This window comes from Megalobrama amblycephala, linkage group LG3, assembly GCF_018812025.1.
Source record: "Megalobrama amblycephala isolate DHTTF-2021 linkage group LG3, ASM1881202v1, whole genome shotgun sequence".
In the NCBI taxonomy this organism is placed as follows: Eukaryota; Metazoa; Chordata; class Actinopteri; order Cypriniformes; family Xenocyprididae; genus Megalobrama; species Megalobrama amblycephala.
Genome location: NC_063046.1, coordinates 4,272,632 through 4,293,045, shown reverse-complemented (window position 1 = coordinate 4,293,045; position 20,414 = coordinate 4,272,632). Strand labels below are relative to the sequence as shown.

Below are 20,414 nucleotides of genomic sequence, written 5' to 3'. Positions count from 1 at the left end.
TTTTTCAAATCCGTTAAAGGATTGTTACGCTGCAATAATTAGGTCGGCCGGAACCGAGAACATTTCCTATAACACTAGATATACCTGTACATCAGAATAAGAATGGCATCTACGCTAATATCTGTCTCTCTGCTTATCCCGAGGTTTGCCGGGTGCTGGATCCAGGCCGTATCCAGATCAGATGGAGAACCTGTGTCTGGACCTGACTACAATGCAGCCCAGGAGACAATGGGCCTACAGATCCAGTTCTGGCTGCATAGATTTTTAAATCCCCGTATCCGCTTACAAATATATATATATAATCTATTTTTAATCTCTATAATAAAAATGTATAATTCAGATTTTGATCTCCATATCCATTTACATATATTATATATATCTTCCAAGGGGTTTTTTCCCTCCTAGGACTTTTTTCCCACGCTGGGTTTTCTCCTAGGGGTTTTTTTCCACCCCTGGGAGTCAGCTGACATTGGCTTAATGTAGCACCATCTTGTATATGTTACATATTACCACGCTTGTTTGTACAGCTTATTTTTAACCACTTCCCTTTTTTTCTGTGCTTCTAATATGTAAAGCTGCTTTGAAACAATTGCCAATTGTAAAAGCGCTATATAAATAAATTTGACTTGACTTGACAAAATACGAAGCCATATCAAATACAAATTACAAAACACTATTTTGTATTTGAAATACGTATTTGAAATACATGTATCATAAATACTGCCCATCCCTGGTCACCCTTTACGCTTGTATGTGGGCTTTTACAAATATTTAACGAATGAAAAGGATTTTAAAGAGCTTGTGACAAAACCTTGTAACTCCATTGGATCCTCAAACTATGAATCAAACCTCATAAATCCGCCTCACCTCGTGAATTAAGTGCTGCAGTTTGGTCATCTCGTCTATGCAATGCAAAGGTAAATAAAGATCTGATGTTTGAAAAAAAAAAAACTGTAAAGCATTTTCTTTACTCAAAAAACACTGTCTATAAAGTTGAATGTTTTACATATTTGAAGAGCGGAGAAGAGTCTTCGTCTGATATTTCCCGTCTAGTTGTAGCCAATATGCTTTGCTATAAAGGTCGTAAGATAACATTAATTATTATCAAATTTAACATAGCACAATTCGACTTGCTCTGGAACAAATAATAGATTAATAAGACCAAAGATTGCCCGTTCTATGTACTCAAATTGAATTATGTCTCATGTTTAACCACTATAATGAATGAATCAATGAATGAATGAGGCATTTATATAGCGCTTTCATATGTACTACTGTACACCCAAAGCGCTTTACAATCATATCAGGGGTCTCTCCTCATCCACCACCAGTGTGCAGCATCCACTTGGATGATGCGACGGCAGCCACAGTACAACGGCGCCAGTGCTCTCACCACACACCAGCTAAAGGTGGAGAGGAGAGAGAGTGAAAGAGCCAATTCAATGGATGGGGATTATTAGGAGGCCATGATTGGTAAGGGCCTATGGATGGAATTTGGCCAGGACACCGGGGTTACACCCCTACTCTTTACAAGAAGTGCCATGGGATTTTTAATGACCACAGAGAGTCAGGACCTCGGTTTAATGTCTCATCCGAAGGACGTGCTTGTTACAGTACAGTGTCCCCGTCACTATACTGGGGCATTAGGACCCACACAGACCACAGGGTGAGCACCCCCTGCTGGCCTTACCAACACCTCTTCCAACAGCTACCTGGTTTTCCCAGGAGGTCTCCCATCCAGGTACTAACCAGGCTCAGCCCTGCTTAGCTTCAGTGGGCAACCGGTCTTGGGCTACAGGGTGATATGGCTGCTGGCACTATAAGAGCCAGCTAGCGGCAAATCCCCGAAGCACTGTCCGAGAAGAAGCTGTTCTCGGCGCGTACACAAGCACTGAACGGCCGCTGAAGGCCTGGAGCTCGCATCTCCGAAAACGTCAAAACAAATTGTAAAATAGGTGCTATTATTAAATATGGGTCACATATTTCAGGTCTAAACAACTACATTCATTTGAACGGCCGCCATGACGGTCACTTCTAGCGGAGTGATACAAATGGTGAAAAGGTAGGAGGAGTGCTGTTATCACTGAAATATCGCACGGCTATCAGCCAATCAGATTCGAGAACCAGACAGAACTGACAGAACTGTTATATATATAACAATAGTAATAAGACAACAGCCTTCAACTTTCTAACAGTCAAACATGAACTTCTAAAACTCTAAAGCACATCAAACAAACATGTCATGTATCGCCTTCTCGGGTTGAGCACTCTGAATTTGGGACTTCATACATAGGGATGAACATAAAAGCAAATGTTCTTGCAGAGAAACAGCTTTGTTAGAAGTATGGGGGAGCTTCAACCCAACAGCAAATAAAACCTCTTAGGCCATAACACACACGTTTCTGAGGTTTGACTGGAGATTCACACACACAAATGCTGGGGAGGAGAAGCAAAGGATCTGGGCTAATGGGGGATGATGGAGTCTGTCGTGTGTTGAGGGACTGGTCTCCTCCCATCCCGGTGGCCACGGTGCCAGCCGATCTGAAAGGTCTTGCACATAAACGGGATTAATGCAGAACCCCGTCGGCAATCATTACACATTCTCTTTAAAGCATGCACCACAACTCCAAACAAGCATTTGGCCTGCCGTTTGTAAATTATTCAAAGCAGAAAATTGAAAGTAAAATCGCAAAGGGAGTGGATTTAGGGAGAAGAGGAGGAGGGGAGATCGACAGAAATAGATAAACTGGGGGAAAAGAGTTTCATGAAAGACTGTCTCAAAGCAGACGGGAAGAAATCTAATGGGTTTCATGTCAGTGTGTGTGTGTGTGTGTGTGTTGGGGGGTGGGTTAACACCTCCAATAGTATGACATCCAGCCTTGTCGAGTTGTAATAACTGTTTATTGCATGCTGGGTGCAATTAACCAGAGCTTTCAGACACTTACTATGCATTTCTATATTTGCACACCAACAATGACATATAGTCTGATATAGTCTATAGTCTGTATTTCTCTATTAGTGTTATTAGATCTCAGTGCTGCTTTTGACACTATCGATCACAACATTCTTTTAAAAAGACTTGAAAACTATATTGGCATTAGTGGAATTGCTTTGGCATGGTTCAAATCGTACTTATCTGACCGTTATCAGTCTGTAGTAGTTAATGAAGAGATGTCGTATCGATCACAAGTTCAATATGGAGTACCACAAGGCTCAGTACTAGGACCGTTGCTTTTCACTCTGTACATGCTGCCCTTAGAAGAGATAATTAGGAAGCATGGTGTTAGTTTTCACTGCTACGCTGATGATACTCAGCTCTATATTTCCTCGCGCCCTGACGAAACCTACAAATTCACAAAACTAAAAGAATGCATAGCTGACATTAAAAACTGGATGACAAGAAATTTCTTATTATTAAATTCAGAAAAAACTGATATCCTAATCTTTGGACCAAGAACTTCCTCACGAAAAAACCTTGAATACTCTCTAACACTTGACGGGTGCTCCATTAAACCTTCGTCCTCAGTTAGGAACCTGGGTGTGCTCTTCGATACCAATCTTTCATTTGAAAGTCATGTTTCTAGTATCTGTAAAACCGCCTTCTTCCATCTAAAAAATATATCTAAATTACGACATATGCTCTCAATGACAAATGCGGAACAGTTGGTTCATGCATTCATGACCTCAAGACTAGATTATTGTAATGCTCTACTGGGTGGTTGTTCTGCTCGGCTTTTAAACAGACTACAGTTGGTCCAAAATGCGGCAGCTAGAGTTCTTACTAGAACCAGAAAGTATGACCATATTAGCCCAGTTCTGTCAACATTACATTGGCTCCCTATTAAACATCGTATAGATTTTAAAATCTTGCTACTTACTTATAAAGCTCTAAATGGTTTAGCTCCCCAGTACCTAAGTGAGCTCTTAATGCATTATAGTCCTTCACGTTTATTGCGATCTCAGAATTCAGGCCAGTTGATAATACCCAGAATATCAAAATCAACTGAAGGCGGCAGATCCTTTTCCTATTTAGCACCTAAACTCTGGAACAATCTTCCTAGCATTGTTCGGGAAGCAGACACACTCTGTCAGTTTAAATCTAGACTAAAAACACATCTCTTTGCTCTTGCATACACATAATACATTATCAATACATTAACATTTTTCAAATCCGTTAAAGGATTGTTACGCTGCAATAATTAGGTCGGCCGGAACCGAGAACATTTCCTATAACACTAGATATACCTGTACATCAGAATAAGAATGGCATCTACGCTAATATCTGTCTCTCTGCTTATCCTGAGGTTTGCCGGGTGCTGGATCCAGGCCGTATCCAGATCAGATGGAGAACCTGTGTCTGGACCTGACTACAACGTAGCCCAGGAGACAATGGGCCTACAGATCCAGTTCTGGCTGCATCTATAATTCAGATTTTTAATCCCCGTATCCGCTTACATATATTTATATATAATCTATTTTTAATCTCTATAATAAAAATGTATAATTCAGATTTTGATCTCCATATCCATTTACATATATTATATATATCTTCCAAGGGGTTTTTTCCCTCCTAGGACTTTTTTTCCCCAGTGTTAGCACGCTGGGTTTTTCTCCTAGGGGGTTTTTTCCACCCCTGGGAGTCAGCCGACATTGGCTTAATGTAGCACCATCTTGTATATGTTACATATTACCAGGCTTGTTTGTACAGCTTATTTTTAACCACTTCCCTTTTTTCTGTGCTTCTAATATGTAAAGCTGCTTTGAAACAATTACCAATTGTAAAAGTGCTATATAAATAAATTTGACTTGACTTGACTTGACTAAAGCATTCTTTAAAATTGAGTCAGAACCCTGGGATTCTACATAGAACCCCACTGAACTTAGTGCATATATGGACAAAATAGTCCATTTTAGTATCCATTTTTGTTTATTTAATCATGTCTTTGGTGCATTTACAGGCAAATGTGAAATAAGTGTGAAATATGTTTCAACTCAAATATTCTTTGTGCAGCAATACATAATGCAAAATTCAAGGTTAGTTGACACATGCATGGATCCTCTGCAGAAGTGTCTCAGAACATGAGTGAATGTATGAGGGTGTTTGTGTTTCATCACAGAAACATTAACAGATGCTTCACAAATAACACATCCTTCATTTCTCTCCAATTAAGCAGAGACAAATTACACCTTAATTAAATAATCTACTATATTTCACATGCGTTTCCTCAGGTAGACCTAACATAGACTGAAGATAAATTTGGACAGTGTAATTGTTCTGCTTTTTAAAACCGATCATGACTATCGTGGTATTTTCAACCAAGATATAAAGGAGAGACTGTAAAAAACAGGAGTCTTCAGCAGTGGCCCATTTTACACCTTCATCCAGAGAACAAAAGCTGCTCGAGCCATGACAAGAGCCTCTACAGCAATATGCTTTGATGAAATATAGTTCAAGGAGAGATGCTGTGTTTTTACTCACACCACGTCTTTGTCATTTATTAGTTATGGAACATAGGGAGCTTCATAAATAACTGAGAATTCTGTCCATTCTTCAGCACTGAAGTATTACGCTCACACTGAGTAATAAATGTTATTACCCAGGTGTACGCTACGATAGAGGTGTGCGGCACATGTGTGGAATGCTGTACTTTCATGGTTTCTTGGTTCATGGTGAACCACTGTTCCTTGAGCTGTGATGCCTTGAGCAGAAAGCAATCCTGCGTATTACGACAAAGCCAAATAATACGCCTCCGGTAAATCTCTATCAGTAAGAAACAGGTGTTTGTAAATGAGAAAACTGTCAATCTACAGCATTAAACAGAGGCGGTGCAGAGCAGTCAGCAGTCCTTGGAGACACCAAGAAAAAAACAGCTAAACTCTACAGAGGCTTATTTTACCTGCTCTCTCTAAAGCGTCTTAAAGCATCTTTAAGATTTAATGGAACAGTTCAGCCCAAAACAGACATTTTGCCTTTATTCCGTTGTTATTTTCCATGAAATGTAGGACAGTTGATGGTGACTTAGCTCCTGAAAAAGGATCAAAACAAACAAAACCCACCATAATCATAATCTTTGTAGACTGACATTTGATTCAATTATTTGTTTGCAATTAAAATAAAAAAAGTTTTTTTTGGAGCAAGACATTTGTGGTGTTGCTGTATGCAAAAAGAGCTGCAAGAATGTTCTTCCAAATTTCTCCTTTTGTACACCACAGAAAAAAACAACAAAAACAAATCATGACAGCATATGTGTTTGGAACAACTTGAGGGTAAATAATGACGAATTTATATTGATGCATGAGCTGACCTTTTAATGTGACCATAGTCAAACAAATGCTGTTTGATACGAAAAAGAAACATTGCAGTCATCGTCTGCTGCTCTTTGCTTTAAAAATCAATAGATTCATTAATCACCAAAACACACAGTCACTTCACAAAAGCCCAGATAATCCATTCAGCACAATCAAATACAGCAGCCACTGCCAATATCACAACTGCCCACGGTCACCGCAGCCTCACTCCTGCCGTCATCTGTGAAGCCAGCTTATTTATTACCACATAACAATGTGCTATATGTGCAGTATGCAAATCGACTTGAAATAATTAAACCGTTTTAAGCACATGCAAATGGCTGGATGTGTGGTGGGCTTCATTAGCGGAGGGGAGTGTGTAAGTAATGTGTCGAGCGGGAATAACTGCTGCCTGAGAGAGAAAAAGAGAGAAATAAATGGAGACGGGATGAGAGTGGGCATATGATACGCCTGAGAACAAAGACAGAGTTCTAAAAGACAAAATGGACCTGACATTACAGCATTTTGCCTCTTTCCCCCTTCAGATTGCCTGGCATTCATCTCGCCGCTAATTCTCCTGACTAGTCCTGTCACAAACAACCAAGATATATCCAGCTCTGGAGCCACTGTAAAGCAATTATATAAGCTCCTCCAACAGCGAGGCCCTTGATCGGAGCTCATTAAACACAACGGTACGCCGCTGCCTGCGTGCAGTTCAGGCCACTGTCTAGTTAGAAAGACTTTTATAATTATTCCAATGATTAATTTTGACTATTTTCCAATGAAGGTTATGGCAATTAACAACCTCACACACTGCCTGGCTTACAAGAACTACACAGGAGAAGGAGGGCGAACTGATGGCTTTTTATGACTGTTTCGCCAAAATGCCAGGACTGATCTGGTTTGCCTCCCGATGTGAGAAAAGACACAAGAACATATTGAAAAACTTCAAAATGAATCAATAAGCCTTGGCTGTTTTACAGTCAGTCCATATAAAACTGTTTCATAAATACACTTGATTGTGATTAGTCACTGTGGTCTCATGTTATGCGTGTAATGACTGTAAACTGTACAATTGATCGTTGTCTCAGCTGTGCTAGTTTTATTTATCTCATATTACTCCATATGCTCTCTCTTCTCCTAAAACCAAAATAAAACTGGCAAGTCAGCCTTTATTGCAAAATGAATCTTAAAACTGAACATAATTTCTTACTAGTACTCACTGATACTTGTTTAGTTTTATGGAAATTATCTTTTTAGATTTAACTTTAACCAAATTATTTATACTGTATGTATTTTAGATCTAAGGGCTACTTATACTATTATGATAGACAACAATCTTACGTTTGGGAACAATTTAGCAAGAAAGTGCACTGAAGTTGTTTCAAGGCAAGTAGAAAGAACTATTGCAATCTTTTTTAATACATGGGGAAATATACTTATGTTTCATGTAGTTACAGGGTAAGTATGACATTGCGGGCTGTAAATTAAAGTGGTGCTTGTTACACTCTTTTTTTTATGTAAGTATAACATTGCGGGCTGTAAATTAAAGTGGTGCTTGTTACACTCTTGTTTCATGTAGTTACAGTAAGTAATAATAATAAAAAAAATAAAAATGCAAGCAATCTTGAAAAACAACTTAATTAAAAACAGGTCTACAACACTTATTATTCATTTATTCATTTTTTAAAATCAACTTTTCATTTCAAATTTTAAAGTCCTGACAGAAAGTAACACGTTTTGTCCCTTTTGTTGTGGTTGTTTCTCTTGCTTGGCTTCCTCCTCCTCTTGTTTCTCAACTGATGAATCTTAAGAAGGAATCCCATTAAAAGAAAATACAGTACACCCAGAAATTTTCTCATGGTTTAGGCTATTCATCTTTTCGCTTCCGACAAACTGTCACCAGCGCCTGCATGAGAGTCGACTTTGCCTTCGACGAAGCATATAGAGTGCCTCAGGGATGACGCATTTTTGTAGGCAAAACCCGAAGCGAGTTAGCATTTTAGGTTCCAACGCCGTAAAGTCTATGGGTTTTTTGAATGGGTTTTTGCTAAATCGCCTGAAATAAGGTCTGTGGTTAACAAAGCCTCTAAATACTTTCACGTTTTGATCTATGACATAAAACACACCAGTTATAACCCACTTGTGATTTTTTAAACTTTTACTGTGTCTTAAAAATGGCGGTTGCTAACAAATTGCTAAAGGGACTACTTCCTTTGGCAGGGACTTTAGACGTCATCATTAAAAACGGGACATTTGGACAGCATTTCTCATGAAAAAGTGGATAAGTATTCATAACAGCACAGATCATAATCAGCGAGCATGTTTATAAATAAAGTTTTTTTTTAAATACAGTTTGAGGAAGCTTGGTGGTGACGACGTTGATCCGCGACCATGGTGTGCTGTAGTCCGTTTATAGCCTACTGTTAGCCTTTTATATCTGACGACTTTATTTAGGCTTCAAAATGTATAAATGTTGTGTTAACTTGTAAAGATGATCTTGATAGACAAAACGTGTAAGTGTCATAACCCTTTGTTAAACACAAAGCTTATTTTCTGCGATTTTCCAAAAGTCTATGGGAAAAATGCATAGGCTTTCAACCGAGGGAACCCGTGCGCCACTAACTTCCGGGTTGGCCTACAAAAACGCGTCATCCCTGGGGCACTCTATTGCAATGTGAAGCTTTCATGACGCTCTCGCGGGAGATTCATGTGAACCTCACGCGAGAACTGCCGTCTCTGTTATTCTGTCTTGTTTGTTTCTCATTATCATTATCTGTTATTCTGTGTATTTTGTGTGAGCATTAATAAGATAAATAAATAAATACATAAAAAATACGGTATCTGGCATCCAACATCCGCGTGACTTTTTGCGTGAGCTTCTCGGCACGCTTACGTCACGCTTAACTCTACGTTACATCAAGCGTGAACTCTCAACCCTCTCATGCACGCGCAGGTGACAGTTGGTCGAAAGTTTAAAACTTTAAAATATTTGGTATTTTTCTTTCAAATACGTATCGTTTCACTTCAGAAGACATTGATTCGTCTATTGGGGTTGTATGGATTACTGTAGTTATTGCTGTATGTGCTGTTTGATGCTTTGACTTTTAGGAACACATGAGCTTGCATTATAATGCATTCCTTTTGCCTCCTGTCCGGCTCCAGAATGCTAAACTGACTACTGGCCTGAAATGTCAAGATGGAATAATTTGAGCTGATATTCCTGTCCTATAGTTTCCCTTTGCCCCAAGAAAATCACAAAGGTCAAGCTTTCATTTGACAACCATTCACTTGAAACAAAGGATGTATACAGTGATCATAGAGAAGCACCTGCCTCCAGATCTGGACATTTAAAGGAGAGTTTGTGAAGGTCTAGTTACTCCATCACATGGTTCACCACATCATATGAACAAACACAGAATCACACTCAGGGACCACTCCACTGAGATATGGAGCTATTAGACAGACACTGGTGAGGTTTTCAGCATTTTAACATCTTTTTTCTCACTCATCTCTGAATTAAAAATGGAAACTAACCATGTTTTATTTCCAAGAGATCTGGACGGCACTTGCTTAATTACTGTTTGGAATGTTTACTAACGTATTAAATGCAAGTAGTATATAAGTATTTTCTGTGAGCCTTTCCCAGTTGGAGCATGTAAATTAAAGAATTACAGAAGAATCTTTGTGCTTTCATAAGGAGTAAGGAGAAAATGGACTCTATAGTTGAGTTATATTCTGTAGGGCATTTATTAAGATCTCCCAAAAATACTAATTTCGGCAGTTACTAATTTAAATATAATAATACAAAAAATAAATAAATAAAAATCACCTGAATGCACATCATTACAACATCCAGTAGGAATTTGCCAAGAGGATGTCTAAGCAGCTCAGTGACCTTGTGAGATGCAATTTTGTTAGAAGTTAATTTGGAAAAATATGAAATGAAGCATGAAGCTCTTCTTCTGATTCAGACTGACTGAGAAATTGTACCTTTCAAAATGATGAACATGATAGCTAAGTGCTGTAGAAAACCCCTCAGATTATTTGATGTCTGTACAAAAAGCTGAATAAAACATGCAGCAGAATCTCAGTATCCTACATAAACAATTAGAGCAGACTGCACTCAATAAACACTCTCTAAATAAGAGATTCTGCTGGTCTTTTAGCTTTATTTCAATTAACCAACATTCTTGATTAACAAACACACCCTTAAACAGCCTTTGATGGTTTAATGATCAGTTACATTAGAGGTAATTAGCTGTAAGATTGTGTTCCTCAAGAAAACTCTTAGAGCCTTGAGTGTAATTACTCGCTGGGACAGATGAGCCGTTTGCACCGACAGGATGGACGCAGAGAGGTCATCAGGTCATAGAGTCTGTATAATGCACTGCCGTGCTGTTTGATTGAGTAATTGCATAGATGGAGAATTAAATCTACTATTTGAAGCTCTTGATTACAGAGTTGTGAAGACCTAATAGGTGAATGAGAGAGTCGTTTAATGAGGTGAACGAGATCTAAAACGAGCTAATTATGTCCTAACGATATCTTTAATGAGGGATTGAAACAATGACATCTACTCCAGAGATGCAGAATTTATCTGACTCTCATGGAATTTTCTCCTTTGCTCTGGAGCAATGTTCATCAATAGGGAGGTGCTTTTCTCCAGGACACAAATTAGATTCATAATATCGTCATGTAATGCTGTATAAAAGACCTGTGCTATAGGATCCTCTACTTCTACTGACTTTTAAATCAATTACACCCAGCCGTAGAAGTTTAAATGTGCTGAAGTCCACACTGCAGATGAAACAAAAGAGATGTATTCCAGAATATTCCATACGGCGTGCTCTGGTGTTCTTGGTAAACCAAAGCTGTTATTTTTCTTCAGCTGTCCTAGTTCTCCCTGGAGGACAGCAATAATTTCCACAGAGGCACAGCAGATTTATCACTGCTATCTGAAAAAAAAAAAAAAAAGAAAAAAAAACAGCACAACAAATCTTTTGTTGTATTCAAACAGAAGACAACTGTTGGATCTACTGGAGGTGGGACAAAGCTCCATACAGATTATGAATATGGTGCATAGGTTCATGAATATAAACCATGCATCAATGCATCATTTAACCTTTATTGTGCTGAAGAGTGACCCACAAACCCCAGCATGTTCTGGACCCAGACTTTTCTTCTTTTGCAGTTATGTGGATGGAGACACTGTCATTAATCAATGATTTTGTTTCATATCATATTTAATTATCTCAAGTACAAAAGGTTCCACTTGTCTTAGGCCCTGTTTACACCTGGTATTAAAATGCAGTTTGGTCGATTGGATCACAAGCGGACAATGCTAAATACAGGTGCAAATAGGGTCTAAAACATTTTGTGCTTCTCTGCCCATTACTACTCTCTGCCCACTGACCTAATGCATAGCCTAAACATTATGGGAAGCGCACTAGCCAGACAGGATTTAAACTTTGACGGCTGAAGACCCAAGTTTGGTTTAAAGATGAAAAACGTACCAAGCACAATGTTCTCTCATCATTCCTGATTTCTAACACACACTCACCTCATTCAGCATAGTCTTGCAGCTATCAGAGCAAAAATGAAAGCTGCTGCTCTGTTTTTTTTGTTTTTGTTTGTTTGTTTGTTTATGCTCTCTCTGAGATTATTTCATATATTAGACTGAAAGATCTGAAAAAGCACATACATTTACCCTCCCATAGACCCTCCCCTTGAAGAAATCAAGACAGAACTGGTTGAAAGTGGACAAAAGAGACTGATTTAAACACCAGGTGTATCTCCTTTGTCTACTTGTGATCCGATTGACCAAAACACATCTTAATACCAGGTGTAAACAGGGCCTTAGTTTTGAGCACATCATGTTTCTTGTGGTCGTATTTTACTTAATAAGATATTGTACTGTACTGTACTAATATTGTACTGGACTTCTGTAATAGAATCAAGCTGTGCTGGGGGCAAACAAACTTTCTTTCCAATTACCACAAGGCTTGCAGTACCGCAGAACTGCTGCAATGAGATTTTATGCTGTAGCAGGCCTTAATGATAAAGCAGCGTTGTGAATGTGACTACTAAATTTAATCTAGACTGGTGTTAAAGATGGCATGAAACGGATATTGGGATAATCTTTTCTTCCCTATTATTACATATTTCTGAGTGAAATGGCTTCTTGAACAAGAAATGTGTAGGCCAGGGCTTGATTTTGTTTATGGGGAATTGATGGAGTTGAATGTTTGTGGTTTGCTATTGGTCGATCTCATGTGACTGACAGGTTGTCCTGTCCTTGTACCAGTAAACATGTCATCAGAGATGTTGCTGCAAGAGGAAGCGGAAGATATTTTGGTTAAAGATTAAATCAAATAAAATAAATAAAAATGATATGCACTGATAAATCATTTATAATAAATACTAAAATGATATATTCCATAAAACTAGAAATTGTCCATTTTGATTTCATGGTGATTTTAAGCAGAAATATATAGTTCCACTTTTATTTGTGGTGGCACAATGAAGTTTTTTTTAGAGGTTTTGTTGGAGAGTATGTTATTCCTGCTTTAACATCTTAAAGCTGGCTTCCTATCCAATATAAACTCAAGGAAAGAGCTACATGTGCTGCTTATGACAGTGGATTAAAGTTGAGAACAAGGGTTTCTTTGTTATAAGGGCAGATGGTTGCATTGATGCCCTGCAGGATGCTGACCCAAAACCCCAGAGATTACCAAAGCCTGGCCATGATAACCATACGTTTCCTCAAAGTACTCAATCTGTGATTGCTTGCTCATTTATATCTGTCACAACCCTGTCCGCAAGTTCACATCTGCTAAAACGCCTTTAAATGTGAAGTTCAAATAAAGACCTATCTGTAAGACAAAACAAAAACCTGTTTGTACCTGCATTACATTTTAAATACCCCTCACACAGTATGGGTTCATGCTACTCGTTAACCACTCACAGAAGATAGTGTAACGCACGTGTCAATAAGAGTGTTTCAATCAAAACAGCAGGTGCACAGCTCGACGACAGGCCTGGGTGTGTTTTGTGTATGTGTGATTGTCTCTTTGTTGACATTCAGATCTGTATCAAGCAAATTTGGCAATTCCAGGTAAAGTATACGCTTTCTGCCACTCAGTAAACAGTAGTTATATCAGATATGATGAAGCCGTTGTATATAAAACAGAAGATTAATTTGCTGGTTAACTAACAGATCGATGGCCATCTGTCCATGTGAGTGTTATAGCTCAAGAACAAGCGTATGGATCAGACACAGACTGTCAGGCACAAATGGAATGAAGCGTCCATCATAAGAGTCTTTGCAGTATAAATATTAGCACTATCAATTAGACACAGGTGCCTGTATTTACCACATCCCTCTGAGTGAACTCATACAGTAGGATCACTACGGTAACAGGGTTTTCTTCAGTGAGTGAGTGTGTGTAGAAGCAGAGCAGATGTTGTGAAGCTTTTGCGACTGGCGGCAGAGGTGCTGCCTAAACTGACCCAGGACATCCAAGCCTGAGCCCCATCACGGTCTGTCAGACATCTGATGCCGTTACACATCAAAGTCATCATGAAACGGAAGTTGTGATCATCTTTCCTATTGTGACTTTCAATCGAGGGAACCCGTGCGCCGCTAACTTCCGGGTTGGCCTACAAAAACACGTCATCCCTGGGGTACTCTATTAAGAGAAAACTGTTGTTCATTTTTATGGTAACACTTTACAAGTGCAACCATAATCACACTCTCTCAATATTCAAAGCGCAAATAAGACCAAATTTTTCTTTGATACAGAGCTAAGAGATGGTTACAACTACACTGCCCAGCCTAAAATAGCTTACATATTGGGAGATATTTGCATGCATCAGGGATGCTTTCAAAATGCAGGGTATTGAAATCGCGTTTGAATGCGCGCTCGTGTTTACTTTCACTTTCAGCGATCGCGCGTACTCTGTGAATATGGAGCGGCCGCAACCGTTATCCAACTGAATGAAATGTTTTTTATTTAAATACAAAGAAAAACGACAGGAGAGGCGTAATGTAAAGGTAGCGGTGGCATATTCTTTCCTAATCATCCTAACACTCTGTCATGGCAATATCACGAGACTACTTTTCGCCTCGATGAGAAATCTCGTCACATTTTATTTTTGAGATCTCGTCACACCCCTAATAATTACGGTTCGTAACTGTTTATTTTACACACTGTAAAAGAATTCTGTTAAATTTAACAAAAAAAAAGGTAAAAAAAAAAAAAAAAAAAAAAAACGTATTTCATTAACTGATATAATGTTAATTTACCAACCGACTAAAGTACTAATATCTGTTTTGTCCTTTGTAATTTACTGACAACCACCAAACACAGTGTTGATAAGAGTCACATGATGAATCAAAGTTCATCACAAGCAGCTTTTCCACAAGCTGAGAAGGACAATACTAATATATAGAAGGTGCACACAGTGTCATTCACACAAACACTGAACACCATCATGGTAACACGTGAAATTTTAAAAATGCAATAAACATTAATTTAACAACATTAGATGTAACATAAAACCCTAATGTACATAACTGATTTGAAAAAAACTAAGAAGAAATTTCAACAAAAATACATCAAATGTCATGCTGGGAATTGTGGGAATGTAAATTTACGGTTTTTCACTGTAAATTATACAATGACTTATTATTTTTCACTTCCAAAAACTGTAAATTTAACTGTATTTTATCGTAAAATTACATTAAATGTACCATTAGATCTATTACAGTTATTCACTGTATATAGTACAGAAACTTTCTGTAAACCAATTAACTGTTTTTTTTTACCGTAACATTTTTACAGTCTTTTACCGTTAAAATCACGGCCATTTTTTACAGTGCATATATCCGAGTGAAACGGCTTCTGGAACAAGAAAACAAATGTAGGGGCAGGGAATTGATTGTATAGTTGTATAGTTTGCTATTGGTTGATCTCATGTGAGTGACAGGTTGTCCTGCCCTCGAGCCAGTAAACATGCCATCAGAGAGAAAAGATGTCCCTGCAAGAGGAAGGGAAGCTATTTCGTATGGAGTCCCGCTCATGACATGCAGGAAAAAAAAAAAAAAACATAAAAAAACAGAATTGTCCATTTTGATTTCAGTTTTTAATTGATAGAAATTTGGATAAAATTAGGATTACAATAATGGTAGGGTAAAGGTTCAGGAAATAACACAAACAAACGTCTGTCCACATGATGCCATCACACAGTGTGTTGGAGCTACACTAGGCTAATCACATTCAACATTTGTGTTAATTGTAATTGTAGTAACATATAATAATTGAAACCAAAAAATTGTTTATATATTAAATATCTATGCAATGTTGACTATTTTGGGATAATCCAGTTATATACTAGTGTTCAGACTAATCAGACTAAGAGTCAGACTAATATAGAAATACACTAGCGTTCAAAAGTTTGCGGTAATATTTTTTTAATGTTACAATGTTCAAAAGTTTCACTCAAGGCTGCATTTATTTGAACAAAAATACAGAAAAAACAGTAATATTCTGAAATATTATTAAAAATTTAAGATAAATGTTTTCTGTGTGATTATATTTTAAAATGTTATTCCTGTGACGGCAAAGCTGAATTTTCAGCATCATTACTCCAGTCTTCAGTGTCACATGATCCTTCATAAATCATTCTAGTATGCTGATTTGCTGCTCAAAAAACATTTCTTCATTATTATCAATGTTGAAAACTGTTGTGATGCTTTATATTTTTGGAAACCGTGATACATTTTATTTTTCAGGATTCTTTGATGAATAGCAAGTTCGAAAGAACAACATTTAATTAAAATAAAAAATCATTTGTATGTCTTTACTTTGATTTTTTTATGAGTTTAATGCATCTCTGCTGAATAATAGTATTAATTTCTTTTTAAAAAAAATCTTACTGAGCCCAAGCATTTAAACAGTGTACAAAGTGTTTAAAATGAAAGATGCTTCATCTCATTTTATTTGTTTTGATTTTTATTTGAAACATGATGGTCACAAAGCAAATGACCAGATTATTCATAACAAATGAGTGTTTCACATTATGAGTTCAGAATTAAAGACTGAAAACAGTCTTTGTAATACAAAAACATGTTTATATTATAAATATTACAAAACCCTAACCCTAACTTCTGATTGAATGAGACACACTTGAAATTTTGTAAAATATTCAGTAGAAACACACCTGTGAAGCACATTGGTTACATTTTACATTAATGAATAAGGTGAAACTGTGTTCTGTGTCAGTTTTACTGAAGGAGGTTCAGTGAAATCCAGCATGATGAACTACACTGAGGGTTAATTATCATAGGACAAGGCACATTTCACTAAGTGAGAAGATCGAAAGGGCATTGTTTTTGTGTCAGATCCAATTAGTTTTATAATTAGCTATCAATGATTGCATGCTGTGTGGGGAGCATTGTAGTTTGCTGTGAAAAAAAGTGCAAATAGACTGGTGAACTTGTGCTCTACTATAAAAAATGACCAATCACAACAAAGTCGAAATAAAAGCAATCAGAATCATCCCTGTGGCCTTTAATGGGCCAAGGCTCTTGAGATCCCAATGGCTGTCACGACCTGCACCAGGACACATATCCTGTCCCACAAGACATGTTAAAAAAAGAGGGAGACATTAAATCAATACGACAAAATCGAATTGAACCTGCCAATCATATCAGTAACGTGGGAACAAAGTTCACAGTGACAGACTGATCAGTCAATATGAAATATCAGAGTCCCAGTGAACCTGGCTTTTGACATCTAGAGAGGAGCGGGCTGTTCGCACAAAAGAGAACACATGTGCCATTGATCTCTGGGTAGGCCAAGGCAGGAGAGATGTCTTTAGAAGCAGGTGTCAGCATGTAGATTGGGTCTGTCTGTCATATTGTTCAGAGTCTGTCTGTTTGGTTCAGTGGGCAGCCATTCCAATGGCACTCATTACAGGCTCCATATGAACTAAAGAAATTCCCCCATCCAGCCAGAGATCCATTAAAGCATGCTATGCAAAGCATAAATCTCACTGAAAAGCCAAAACAACACAGATATAATCCACTTCATGCACAAAAATGAAGCAATCAGCTATTCTCTTTGGACATTTTCATCCTGGACGCTCAGTGTATATCAGAGACTTTTTGTACTAGTGCATTCATGTTCAAAATATAAAGGATTCAAACTTTATATCCTTTGTCATCTCAAAGGCTAAGCTTTTTGAATGCTTATGTGTCAAAATGTTATGTGCTCTGTTGCAAGACAGATGCTTTATAAGACATATGGAAACTACTGAATTGTATTCTAATTTCATTCTACAAAACAACACAGTGATTCAAACTTAACAAGGTTTTACCATTGAGTGAAACTGTGAAAACCTACATCTTCCTAAAGTAGCATATATGACAGCAAAGACTCTGAACAGCTGCTGACATGCCATTATACTGCAGTTTACTGCATTTTACTCTCGGGGGCTGTAATTGCTTGGGCTCAGAGCCCAAACTAGTGCAATATGAAGAAATGGAGTGCGGTAGAGTTACAACTACAACAACAAAACAGAGCTCCATACGCCCACACATCATCGATTATGTCAACATGTCCCTTGCCATGCAGAGAAATTGTCTTTTCTATTAAAACACAAGAAGAATCTATGGTGTTCTCAAGTTACATGTTTAGTTCAGCAGTTTAAGAGAAGAAAGTGACTCAAACAAGTGTTTGAACGTAACTGCTGTTAATCTGTCAAACCATTACATGCTGGTCCGTTTATGTATACGTTATGTTCTGACATTTCTCTTTTGCCCTCTGTCATAAATGGATGTGTTAGGATGGAGGTGCTCACAGTTCTCTTCCTCCTCTCCGTTAATTAACATTATTTACTGACCCAGGCCTTTGAGGGGGCTCAGGAGAGATGGCAGGAGAAATTTAAAAGTGTCAATAAGCCAGTCGACGCTTGAAAAGGGGAGTGTTAACGTGGTAATGTGACAGCCGAACAAGTCTGGAGAATGTCAGAGGCAAAAAGGTATTACCATCCGTTCTGACAGTCCGCAAAAGCCATTAGCCCGTCTAAAACTGACAGCTCCTGATCTCGTTACAGGGAGCTGATGCAATGCGAATGCAACACTGTCATTCACCCATTCCCTCCCACACTTTCTGTCTCTGATCCCTCTCTGTTGTGCCTGATATGTGGCTAATCAGCAATGGGTGACCACAGCAGGACAGTACGGACCCCTGCTGCTTCACAGCTCTACTGAAGAACCCCTTTATTAATCAAAGAGCAGACGGTGGGGCACCTGGCAACCGTCTGCCACCCGTGCCCCATTCTCTGGCCCCAAGACAATGATTTTGGGGCCTCTTGTCCTGAGTCTTGATTACATCCATCACATAAGAGGCCTGCATACAGTGAGAGGTGAAGAGCACAGCATTAAAATTAATCCACAGCACAGCAGAGAACATTGAGGAAGAGCTTCAGCTGAGATGGATGTTCTTCATTCATGCCAACACACGTCTGGAGCCTCATTTGAAGAAAAACACTGAAAGTATGGAGAGGTTTGGACCAGCATGAATATGAAGTAAAAGTTACTCTTCCTCCAGGAGACACCAACCCAACTAGTGACAACGAAAGCCGACGGTGTTATCACCTCACATTGGCTGCGTCGGGGAAAAAAATATGTGCTTGAACACACCGAAAGAACTTCAGCCGACTGTCAACTAGCATGCGCGTTCTGCGCCTGCGTATAAAGGAGATAACTGTCTATTTAAGCAGATATATTTGTCTATATTCGTCATTCAAAATGGGAAAGCGAAACTAAGACTGCATGTATACAAACCATAAACAAAGCAGTGCTTGCTTATCATTTTGAATATTAATCATGCTGATCATGTTCTTTATTCCACTCCTCTCATGTTATTATTAAAATATTCATGCATTCGAGTGCTCAGGTAAGATGATGTAAAATTAGAACAACCTTCTGTCTGTGCCTTCATGACTTATTTGCTTGCTTTCATAACTTTTGCTTATATTCTTGTGAACTGACTCGTTTGCTATACTGAACAGCCAATCAGATTTCTCTCTCTCTCTCTCTCTCCGACAGCCCAATGGTGATTCAACATGTCGAATCGTCCGAAAAAAGCCAATGAGGACCAACTTCAGCTGACGGTGCGGAACACACTGAGGAAACTTAGTCGACCGACGCACAAAAACTGTCTGACAGCCGATCGTCAGCTTGGTGTGTTCAGGCTTAACATGCTCGTTAACAGTGCAAAAAACCATAAATGATAGTACAGATGTTAATAAATACTACAGGTTAGAAGACTCAAAATTAACAGCACACTTCTGCTCTTTCAGTTGTTCTTTGTCAAATTGTTTAGCCACTATGAACCTTAGTCATAGTGAGTATACCACATATTTTAGACTACAAAACATTCTGCAAAAATTGAGTTGTAAATTAAATGCTCAGTACTTCTGCTTCAGTACTACTACTACTTTTTTTTTTTAATAACTGAACAGCTGCTGCTGGTGGTCTTTTAGGTCATATGGACATCACTAACAAGCTGGTCTGCTAGTCAAATGCATTTGTTGAGTTTGGTGAGTTGTTGACCAGGTCAGTGTTAATCTCGCCTACAAAATCGCTGACGTTTTTTTACAAAAAAAAAAAAAAAAACCTAAAACTAAAAACGTGAACTAAAAATTAACAGTGAATGAACAGCAGTAAACTAAAGTCCTTTACTAACAGGTTAATTTAATCACCAAAAGCATTCAATATCAAGTTAATCAGATAATGCACAAATGACCTTGAAGTAAGTTACATTAGCTGCTTTTCCACTGTCGGGCCAGTGCGAACCATTGCTAACAACGTGCTGAGCAGGGCCAATAGTTTCGGACCTCAAGCTGCGAGGCCAAAATCAAGCTGTTTCCACTGTTGGGCCATAGCCCCGCAGCGCAACAATGTCACAGGACCCCACAAATTTCAACAATATGGGGCTAGCTAGCTGACTGAAAACAAGCCAAATCGCAAAATGAACATGACCTTTGGTCTTTACTTAAAGACGTAAGACTCCACAGCATCAACACATTAGCTACTTGATCAGTCGCGTTTGCTT

The 20,414-nt window shown here is 38.4% G+C and overlaps 1 pseudogene; it reads right to left on the bottom strand.

Moving 5' to 3' along the window:
* Nucleotides 1–1,699: 1,699 nt before the first annotated feature.
* LOC125265961 lies at nt 1,700–1,816 on the bottom strand (annotated as a pseudogene).
* Nucleotides 1,817–20,414: the final 18,598 nt, after the last annotated feature.